Source organism: Henckelia pumila, chromosome 1 (assembly GCF_033568475.1).
Source record: "Henckelia pumila isolate YLH828 chromosome 1, ASM3356847v2, whole genome shotgun sequence".
In the NCBI taxonomy this organism is placed as follows: Eukaryota; Viridiplantae; Streptophyta; class Magnoliopsida; order Lamiales; family Gesneriaceae; genus Henckelia; species Henckelia pumila.
The window spans coordinates 148,876,180-148,888,181 of NC_133120.1; positions in this window are offsets into that span (position 1 = coordinate 148,876,180).

The window sequence follows — 12,002 nt, forward strand, 5'->3', positions numbered from 1 at the left end:
ACAAAAATTCTCGTTATGTATCTCTGAAGAAATCAAACTATAACAAGTTACCTTGGATATCAAATCTCTAAATTTGAGATACTTCTAATATCATTATAATTTTACTGTGACTGTTGCAAAATACGAGACTATGGTAGCCTCCCTCTGAAAACATGAGAGACTTCCAGATTAATACAAGCCTAGGGTCGAGCTTCCTTCTCAATATAATCGTCTATTTACAAAGTCTACAGTACTTAGTATAATTCATCACTATTCCCTTGAAGAAAATACATCATCCTTGGCAGACACTATGTCTCGATAGAATATTCTAGGAAATACATCTAGAACTATTCACTGAAAGCATGAAAAATTTCATCCCAATTATACAATTGTCAATTCAGTATTCTTATAGTCAAATAACTAATCAACTAATCTCAAATCTAGATAATCTTCACAGGTCACGAAATACGAATCTCTGGATACAGCTAACGAACTGATTAATTCCAAAATTCTGAAATAACTTAACAAGTACAACCACAAAAAATCCTCTCTATTTATTTTTATTAGAACGTGAGAAACCCTTTTTCAAGTGACTTAAACTACTACAAATAAAACAAGCCCCTAAGGCTTTGCGGCATTTGTCAGTTGGATGATTTCTTTTGCAATGTTCACACTGTAATTTCTTTTTATTAACACGAAGAAATTCTCCCGAACCGGTAGAGGAAGAAAGTGTAATTGTTCTTTTAAAGTTTTGGCCCTTTGGTCCCAATGAATTAGAGCCCTTGATACTCTTGCCTAACTCTCTCTGTTTCATACTCTCAGGACCGTGTTCATTTAAGAGAGTCTCTTTGAAATGTTTCCATCTAAGCTGACCAAAATGCTGCTGCAAAACCACAGAAATTGATTACCACCATTATCGAGTTTTCTCCTGTAAATTCAAGTCAGTAATTAACAATTTCTCTTTATCTTCAAAACCGAGTGTGACAAAGCACTGTTCCATTTGATTCACCCAACTTCATTAGCAGTTTATCCTTCTTTGATAGGTCCTCAACCCCTCAAAGCACTGTTCCATTTGATTCACCCAACTTCATCAGCAGTTTATCCTTCTTTGAGGGGTTGAGGACCTATCTTGACAAATTCAAGAATATTGACTCTCACTTGATCTTGTTGTGATCCTCCGTCACCATCAGAGCTATTCTCGATACCATGATTATTCTGATCACCCTGGTTTGCCATGTACAGGTTACACAACGGTTAATCCCAAAACAGATTTATATCCCAAGATTTTTATGCATGCTCTGATACAAAAAATGTAGTGACCCGCAACGTGATCACCTACTAATCAGAAGCTTAAGCATAAATTTAACTTAAAACAAATAATCAGAAATTAAACAGAGGAAACCTTAAACAACAATTAAAATATTGTTTACAACCATATCTAAAACCAAAATGTATCAACCAGAATACATCAGAAACAACATCTTTAACAAATATCCCTGCTGGCCATCAGTCGCCTAAGCCCTTCTGAAACAACCCGCCTCATCCAACTGCAGACCTGCCCCATGTAATAGGGTGTCCAGACACAACAAGGTACGGGACGTGAGCGTAAAAAGCTCAGTACGAGAGTATGAGTATACGGTATTATATATGTATAAATGCAAGTGAACTGGGTACCAAGACACCCTGGTCAAGAATATCTGATCAAGAACAAACATGGGCCCTGGGTATGTGCCACATTGAGCCATTGCTACAGGAGGTGACCGACATACCCAAGATGGTGACCTAACACAAGTATACGTGTCCAACCAATTATCAGTGACCTAACACAAGCTCATGTGTCCAACTGATATTGGTGACTTAACATAAATCTATGTGTCCAACCAACTACCGACAGAATAGGGTAAAAATCCTAATACAGGATACCATAAGGATACAAGCTCAATATGCTCATGTATGCAACATACAGTCATGACATGCTAAAAATAAAGGCATATAAAACATGCAATCACATAATCCATGCAAACACATAATACATGCATACCCAATATGGATATCTCGAATAATACTTCTGTACCTCATATACTAGGCAAGCTAAACCAGCTCTATGTCCAAGCCTATAATATGCACTACAATGCAAAATACTCATGCATCATAACTTTATTCTAAAAGCCTTAACTAAGCTAATAGATACTCCCAAAAGCTAATCAGAGTCTAGACTTATACCTGCGTCCATCGTCCGCTACAAGCCCCGTAGCACCTCGCTAGTGCCAGACCCTCGAGAATATAACCCAAAACACTCAAATATAGACTAAGGATTCGAAAATCCTTCAATTTTCATCTGAAAATTGAGCTTTGGACGCATATTTATAGGCTAGGGATCGGACGGTTCGATCTGGGTTCGTAGGCTCCGATATGCACATGAATCCCACGTGTAGAGAGCATTTTGACACCTCAAACTGAAGGGAAGTTCGGACGGTCCGAACTGGGATCGGATGGTCCGAACTGCCACTTGTTCGAGCCACTTTGAGAGCTGGTCCCTGTTGAGTTCGGACGGTCCGAACTGGTTCGGGTGCTCCGAATGGCTTCGGTCCTTCCGAACTCGTTTGGCTGCTTTTGGACTGTCTGAGACCCCCGGGACCCTTCCTACCATTTTTGGACATTTCAGATATGATTTTCCACTTATTTTCACCAAATAATGAATCCTTGAACATTTTTTGACACTTTTAAAATTATCTGTCATTTTATAACATGTTTTAAATCACTTGATCTATAAAATGGAATCAGGCTACTACATTACGTCTCTTTCGACTGGACTGCATTTGTGACGTCCCGTATTTTAAAACATTTAATAAAATAATTGCAGAAAAAAAATGCGAAAAATTTTCAAAACTTTTTAAACTATGCAGAGAGTGCATCACACTAACTCCAAAAGGGTTTAAAATATAAATTTATAACAATAAAACTCGAGACTGAACGTTCACAAAGTCAAAGAAATACCGATGCAACCCTACAACAAATACCTTCTAAAATACGACACGTCGAAACCTACTACTAATATTTAAATGGGGTAAGAGAATGTGAGTTACGATAAACAAACTACTATATCAAATACATTTCAAATAATCGAGGAACTTCCATAACGAATATCAAACTAAAATGAACATTCAAAAGACGAAACATTTGAATCCCTCTAAACTCAGCATTTAAAATCATGACAATGAAATAATAAAATCATTACTTTTAAACATCATACATAAATATTGTAGCAACATGATATAAATAAACATATGTAAGTATTTTTCTTTTTAAAGAAACATCAGAGCTTTTGAACTGTCGTATCATGCAATGTCTCCGCCTCTTGGACTCTTTAGCCATGCTACCAAAGCTTTTAATTCAAAAATGCTAACTCAATTGCACCATTCAAGTATAGTGAGTCTAGGGACTCAGCAAGATTAAAAACATGCATATCATTAACATAAAAGCTTCAAAATATTTTAAACTTAAAAGAACATGCGCATACATAACATGATACATTGAACTTGAAAATCTATAACATGATCTTCAAAACTCTTAAAAGATGCAAGGAACCTAAACATAGACATCTACATACATAACTTTAAAATTTTGGAATAACTTCATGCATGCCTTAAAAACATTACTCTTTAACATATACACTTGAAACCTCATGAACAACATGAACTTGACAATACCACATAACATGAACATGATCATAAAAACTTATTATTTTTGGTGATGAAATATGTGAAATTGTGGCAACCATCATAATGGGCACATTCGTAGTTCCTGTTGATCAACAAGCATATGGCACTAAGCCTCATAACATTCGTTCTTTGGAAAGGCCCTCTCCGGAGCTCATCCCGGAGCACCAGTCCGTGCACTTATCTGTCTCATGAGCCATGTTTGGAAAAGCCCTCTCCAGAGCCCAAACCGGAGCACCAATCCGTGTTTGCCACCACAAAGACACATAAGACATCAAAAGCATTTTCATACATTAACATGTCATATCATGCTTCATCTTAACATCATTCATTCATGTCTCATCATTTTATCATTTCATCATAACTTTCATCATAACTTTTATCATAACATTCATTTCATTATGAAGCATCATCATATCATCGTAACTTCCGTCATAACTTTCGTTTCATGAACATAAAACTTTACTCAATAACTTCATGCTTGTCATAGATGATAAAAATCATACTTTCATATTGAACATAAGTTTCATGAATGAAACTTAGACATGTACATGCATCACATAATGTAATCGATCAACGTAAGTTGTTATTTTTGTTCTTGACTTAAAACTTGAAACTTTTTGCATAAAAACTCTTAAATATATTTTAGAAACCTTAAAAGATCATAACCATGAAATTAGGACCCAAAAATCAAAACTTAAGAAAATTAATTCGAAGCTACAGAGCTCCAGTGCTAAAACAAAAGCACTGGGGCGCTATACTTGCGCATTGACAGTTCTGCTGCACTGCAGTTGCTATGCATGCACACTGATATTTAGAGTTCTTGAACCCAGAATTTGGAAACGTGGTAAACATAAAAGTTTTTGCCCTTGATCTGGGCTTTCTAATTCCGAATACCTCACCTTAATTGGATATTTCAGTAAAGAGTTATGATTATTCTCCCGAGATGTGTTAATGCCAAAAATTCAAACCACTCGACACACTTCGGGGCAATTTCGGCCATTTTTCCAAAATGATTTTGATAAAACTCAAAACACAAAAGTTGTAGATAAATAAGTATGTTTTCAAATAGAATTGGCCTCATATCATTTGGATCAATACACTAAATTATATCCTCAAAATCATATCAAGTGTTGGTAATCCGGTGCCACCGAACAAAACTTCAACATTTCAATCTTCTAACTTCAAACATAAACTTCTTTTACCCAAAATCCTAACTACATAAATCATAAAAACTCATTTTCTTGTAATTGAACATGGGTTAACTAACTTCAAAACACTAAAATCTTAAATGATTTTGCTTCAAAACTTTTAAACCGTAACTACCATCAAAATTGCTCAACTTCTTCAAAATCTCAAAAATTCATTTTCTTTCAATTAAACATCAATTTCTCACCTTTATAATTTCCAATAACATCATTATCTTCAAAAGATTCATTACTTTCAACCCAACTATCAAAAACTTGTCAAGAACGACGACATTTCACAATTTCAACAATTCATAACTTGATACTCGTAATTTCATGTTTTTTCAAAATCATAAACCATTAAAACATGCACATCAACATACATCTTCATATTAAAATAATTATAATCTTGAATGGGTTTCAAAACCTTAAAATACTTGTTGAAAAACTTGCCTTGAATGAAGGTTGAGATGATTCGGGACCTCGGCAACGAGCTAAACCTTGAACGAATGAAAGATGTGGAAGCTATGCAAGCTTGGATCTTGAAGAAAACATGGAGAATTAAGTAAGGGAATAGGAATAAGGAAGGAACCGTAGGGAAACTAAGGAAGAAGGTGGAGAAATGATAAGGTAGAGGGGGAAGAAACGTGTAAAAAGGAGATGAGAAAGTCAAAAGGAGAGACAAACCATTTAAGAATTGGGTAGGGGTTTGTTAAGTGTAGCAATCAAACTTTAATATATAACGGGTGTTGACTACTTAAAACGCAGTCCAACCAACACGCCTCAAACCGAGTTATAAAATTTCTTTTCTCGACTTGCACATTAAAAACATATCAATATCATACTTAAAATACTCATAAAAATATACTCTATCACTTCGTTCGTAGGTTAGCCTCGTCCCACGAGTCCAAAATCAAACTCGACCTGAAATCATTAACTTAATCGAGAACGTTAAAATAAAATATGCGTAAACATGAAATCATAGAGACTAACCATAATTTAAAATATTTAAATAATATAAACCATTAAATCGAGCATAATCAATTAAATCATGGATAATACAATGAAATAACTGAAAAAAATCATTTAATAGAATAAAAATATTTAAATGACAAAAGCATTTAAATCATAATCAATCAAATGGAATAGATTAAAGCTCATTAAAAATTCTTTTGGAAATCATGAATAATACAATAAATAACTTAAATCTATTAAATACATTAAATAAATCGTGAATGGACTTATGAATTTTTTGGGTATTGCAGCATCTCGACTGCTTTGAAATAATTCTTCATTTTTTGTCAAATACCAAAACTTATTCCCAAAAATTTCTCTCTTTTTGGACTTTGACTAAACTAAGCAGTTCTTTATGCCTTAGAAATATTTTCTTGAATATCAGAGGCTTTTCTTAATTTCTCTTCAAGCAATTCCCCTTAATATGATACGCATTGACTTTAGCTGATTTTCTTGACAGTATTCTTCTATTTCTTTGTCTTTCGATATATATTATGTCTCTTCAGTGTCTGCAAATTTATTAAAATTATCAATATACCTCTTCATATACTCTTAATCAGTCTATAAATAGACACGATTTGCACAATTCTAATTATCATTAGCAATATTATAAACTAGCACGCTTATCATGGAAGATATTCTCTAGGAATGTGAATCAGTTATTGTTGAAAAAATTTTGTCTCTTAGAGAAAAATTGAGAATGCTGCAGGTTCACAAAGTTATGCCATATTCATCAGCTATAGCTAGAAGGATGACCAGAATTGAAGAAAAATTCAAGCTACGATTTGAAATTTCTAGATTTGAAGACATCTTTACACCAAAGAATGTATTTCTCTTGATGTAGATGAAAGAGCTTCAAACCCTATAGAAATTTTCTCTCTCTTATGATTTTCAAGATACATCCAGAGGCAAACTGACCACTAGGATATATTTTTGAAAAATTACTGTAGAGTTGGAAATGTATATTATAAAGAATGATCTTTGAATAATAAATTTTATTTCCATATATTGCTATCATTTTCTTAAATGCATGATATAACTGTTTCTCTCGAAAACCCCTTTCTCAATAAATGAAATTTACATTTTTCAATACATCGCTTCGATCTTATGAAAAATTTATTGAAAATATTTGACATCAAAGACTCTTCATATTCCTTGATCGAATCTATAAATTTATTAATATTTCACATATTCGAACATATCAACAATTTCTTTAGCTTAGAAGTCATGAAGAAATTATCAAAGAATACGAATCCATCGTTGATAAAAAATTTATATCCCTAGAGGCTAAAGTGAATATGATAAAGACGCATCAATTCATGCCATACCCACCAGCCACGACAAGTAACCTGGATAGGACATAAGCAAAGTATATGCAAAGGATCGTTGCTTCATGTTTTGAAAACATTTTCTCTCCAGAAAGTGTTTTTCATTTGAAGCTTATAAAAGAGCTTCAAGTACTGGAGAAAATCATCAATTCTCCCAATTATCAACAAACTGAATCAGAGGAATTGATCACCTCTATGTCAGACTGGATGATGGCTGTTGAATGTAAGATCTAATTTTGTAAAACTTAATTTTATGAATAAAATATCTTATTTTGCTTTCGTATGATTCTTTTAATTCTAGCATAATATCAAAATTCAAACATATAATCTAATAATTATATGAGCATGAAAGCTTAGTCTTGTTATTGGAGTGTCAAAGGATGCTTTGAGAAGCATTTTATCTAGCAATATTTTTGAAGGAATTTAGAGATTCTCCCTTTCTGCATTTCCCACTTGATATGATTATGGATATCCCTTTAAGTAATCAAGTTGTTAAGAGAGCTATGGATTTGTTGGAGTTTCCAGAAAGACCGATATCAAGGAGCCAAAGCGAAAAGAAGTTTAAGAAAGAACTTCAAGGACTCATGATGAGCTATCAAGAAGCATTTACAAACATTCTGCCATCAAAACTTGAAGGAGTTGGGATTGATGACAATCAAGTTGGAGAGCATTGTAATCAAGTTGGAGATAATTTCAATATAGTTCAAGTGCTAAACAATCTAGATAATGAAGCCAAGGCATTGTGCATAATGGGAAATAGGGCACCCGCGCACAACCAAGAGCGCACACGCGCTATTCGTACTTACACACACTTTGGCATGTAGTGTGTGTGAGTGAGATTTTTATTATTTTTGTGATATTTTCCTATTTTTGAGTGGTTGAAGTCCATTAGGAAACTATATTTTGATTATTTTGGTATTATATTTTACCTTTCAAAGTTGTAAACTATAGAAATCTATCATACATTCATTATTGAATAAGAATTCAGATTATTATTGTAGCGACCCATACCGGATCCGCTACCTAATCAAAGATAAGAGCATAATTAAGCATGTATTAAATAAAATTGCTGCGAAAGACTTAAATACAAGAAGACCGGCAAAATACAACCGGCTAAACAAACTCGATTATACAACCCAATCGAATTACTTAAATAAACCTACAGCTAATCTTGCTGTCTTCAAGGGTTACTGACCTCTCCAAGATCCTGGTGCTCAATCCCGCACCTAAACCTGCCCCGTTGAATGGGGTGTCCAGATACATAGAAAAGACTGGACGTGAGCGCTAAGCTCAATACGAAAGCACGGATAAACATACAAATATGATGCATGCAAATGACAGGGTATCCATATCTGGGATAACTGTATACAAACTGCTCAGACTGGCGCCTGGAATATGAGCTCGTCACATCGGGGTAGCTAACCACTGTTTGCGACCACTCACTCCCAAATCTCGGACGCGGACCACGGAGTCCTCTAGGTATCAGTACCTAAGGGTACTCGATATCAAATGTCCAAACAGGGCTGAGTAACCCTAACTGGCTCATCTCAAAAGATGTACAGACGTACATGCACAAGATGATATGTACATGCCATATATCAATAACAATAACATGCAAACACATAAATACAACATATAAGCATGCATATCCGCTGGCAATCTCAGTCAGTACTTACGTACCTTTATACAGGCAGTCCTTGAAAGAGTAGGTGCCCGGTGAGCCAACTTGTGGCTAAGGGCTTTGATGACTCTTTGTATAAACAATCTTTTGTTTAATATAATTTACACTTTTATTAATGGCAATGACTTTATCTTTCTTCATATTGTTATATTGTGATATACTATTTTTGTTTTGATAAAGACCTTGAATATACTATAGTGTATGTAAGATGTGGTAGAACATGGGGATGTCTATCATGAAACACATCTTATAGTCACTGTATATTCTAAATTGTTCCTAGTCGATTGAGCCGTCCGATAATAAGGATAAGGATCGCTCGAGTTTGAGACTAGCATTTGCGATGCAGAGTACCACGTTTCATTGGTAAGGAACATAGAGATGTTCGAAGCATGCAAATGGATATTCATACGATGAATGATCGAACTACCCTATCCGGACTTTCCAAGTGGTTATCACTTATCGAGTGGATAAAGTCCGCGGTTTTGGTTGTACACCATTAGTCCTTACTACTTGAAACATCATTGAGACTCTATATGCTAGTACTGTGCTTTGACTCGTTTACCGACTCTATTGGGGTCATCAGGTGTCGGGATTGGGTACAGTTACAACACATATAGGAGTCGATGCTTTGTTGTCAAGGATTCACCACATACTTGCGAGTGTGGATATCCTATGCGATCTGAGGAGATATTAGTGTGACAAATCTCTGGCCAGAGTACATGATGTGTTTTAAGAAATGGTTTCTTAGTAACACATGCTATGTCACTATTTGATCTTCAAGATGTATTGCATAGTTATCGAATCTCGAACGACTCTCGATTTACCAATGGTTGTTGATTCGATCGGGATATATGGATGAAGGGACCGTACTGTACGCTAACCAAAATCTATTGGTTCTTGCAGGCACTATCAGTGATACCTAGGGAATCATGGGGCGATGTTGCTAGGCGCTCTTACCATGATTCGATGGGCAAGTCGGAAATTGTTGTTCCGAGTCACAAGGAGTTGTGAGCCCATGGCTAGCTGTATCCCTGAACCATTGAGGGTCACACAGAGTAATGGATTTTTTAATCCCCGTTGAGATAGTTAAATTTAAAGAGTTAAACTTAATGAACAAAGAAGTTGGACTTCTTAATTATGAGTAGAGGAGTAAGATTTCCTAAAATGACATAGGGATGGACATTTTTGGAAACCACTGAATTCGGATTCAGAAAAATTTATCTTGACTTTAAAAGGTGCAGAAATGGTTTCTGTGCACATTGGTGAAATCGGTTTATCAATCGGAGTCACGATGAATTTTATATTAATTTCTGAACATGCGGGCTTTGCTTGTCGGGCTTGAACTTATGACTAATGGGCCCTAAGCTGTTAGTGGCCTACATTATAAATAAGTTATTGCAGTACAGAAATTATACACAACAGGTCACAAAGTTTTCGAAAAACCCTAGTAATTTTCTCTGAAGTGGCCGACCCCCTCTCCCCTCTGCTCGGTAAAATCCAGTCTGTGAATTTTGAATTGCAGTCTGGTTTAACGGATCAAATTCGTTAATCTCTTCGTAGAAACTTCTGATAGATTTTCTAGTGCAATCTATCAGAGGGATTAAATATCCGTTCGTGGACCTGATTGAAGAACAGTTCGTCCATCAGTTCCAGGGATATACAACAAGAGCAGAGCAATCTGTTGGTGTCCATAATCTCGATTCGAGATTGGAGGTAAAAATTTATAATTGTTATTTAATTTTTACACACACAATTTAATCGTAAAGTTTTGATACCCATTATGGAATCGTTCCATATAAAATTTTTAAACTTCCGCTGCACCGGGTATCAATCCTGATTGATCTGATCGCTGCGTTCTCCAACAGTGGTATCAGAGCCAGGTTGCTCAGATCAAGCGATTAAATTAATCGATTGTACAAAACTTTTTAAGCCTCGGTTTTTGAAACAAAATAAATATTTTAAAAATAATAAAAAAAAATTTCGGGCAAAAACCCGGGCAGCGATTGAATCGCTGCCCGGGGGGGGCAGCCGGGCTGCCCGGCCCGACCCCATTAGGGCGCGGGCAGCCCGGGAATGTCCCGGGCGGCCCGCGGGAAAAATTAATTTTTTAATTTTTAAATTAAATTTTAATATGTTAAAATTCTATTTTTGGTCCGATCGAAAATTGTTTTTGATTGGTCCACGAGGCGTCGGATCGAATTGTTCGAGTCCGAAAATTTTAAAATTGATTTTTGGATAAATTTGAATTTTTGGAAAATTTAAATATTTTATCCGTTAAATTGAATTTTGAAATTAATTATTTTTGGTACAATTGATGATAAGATATGATCTTATGGATATATTGAGTAAAATATGATTTTATGTATAAAATTGGATTTTATAGATAAAATATGATTTTATTTGATAAAAAGATAAAATATGATTTTGTATGTAAAATAAGATTTTATGTATAAAATATGATTTTATCCTTTTAAATTTAAATTGCCATTGCATGTTATCCAATAAATTAATTTTGAATTAAATGTTATTGGATAAGGATGATCGATTGCCATGACCAATTTTGTAGGTATATGTTAGGAATTTACATTTGTTTTTATTGTTGTTGGATTTATTAATGGGTCTGGTTTATGGCCCAATATGAATTGTCATATGTAATAAAAATGGGCTTGGTTTATGGCCCGTTCCCACCCCTTAAAAATGTATCCCCTACTTGTCATTGTTATTTATTGTAAATACATTAGATTTAGTGGGAGATCAAGATTTGAAGAAGGAGGTGGGCCCAGCAGACAATAAAGACAGAAGAAATGTAAATTGGAAGCAAAATGTAATTGGATTGCATTGCATACTGCATATTACCTAGGATTGGACTAAGACTCGTGATTGGCAACCACGGGTCGATAAGAAATGGAATCGATCATCCTATATAATATGTGATATTATTGTTGTATGCATGTTTTAGACAAAATTGTGTGAATCCGGCAAGCATACAAAATTTTTAAAAAATGATGAGACAAATTTTCATAATTAAAATCCCTCATTTTAAATATGATTTAAAATTGATATCAAGATAAATAAAGGAAATTTAAATTTGTTT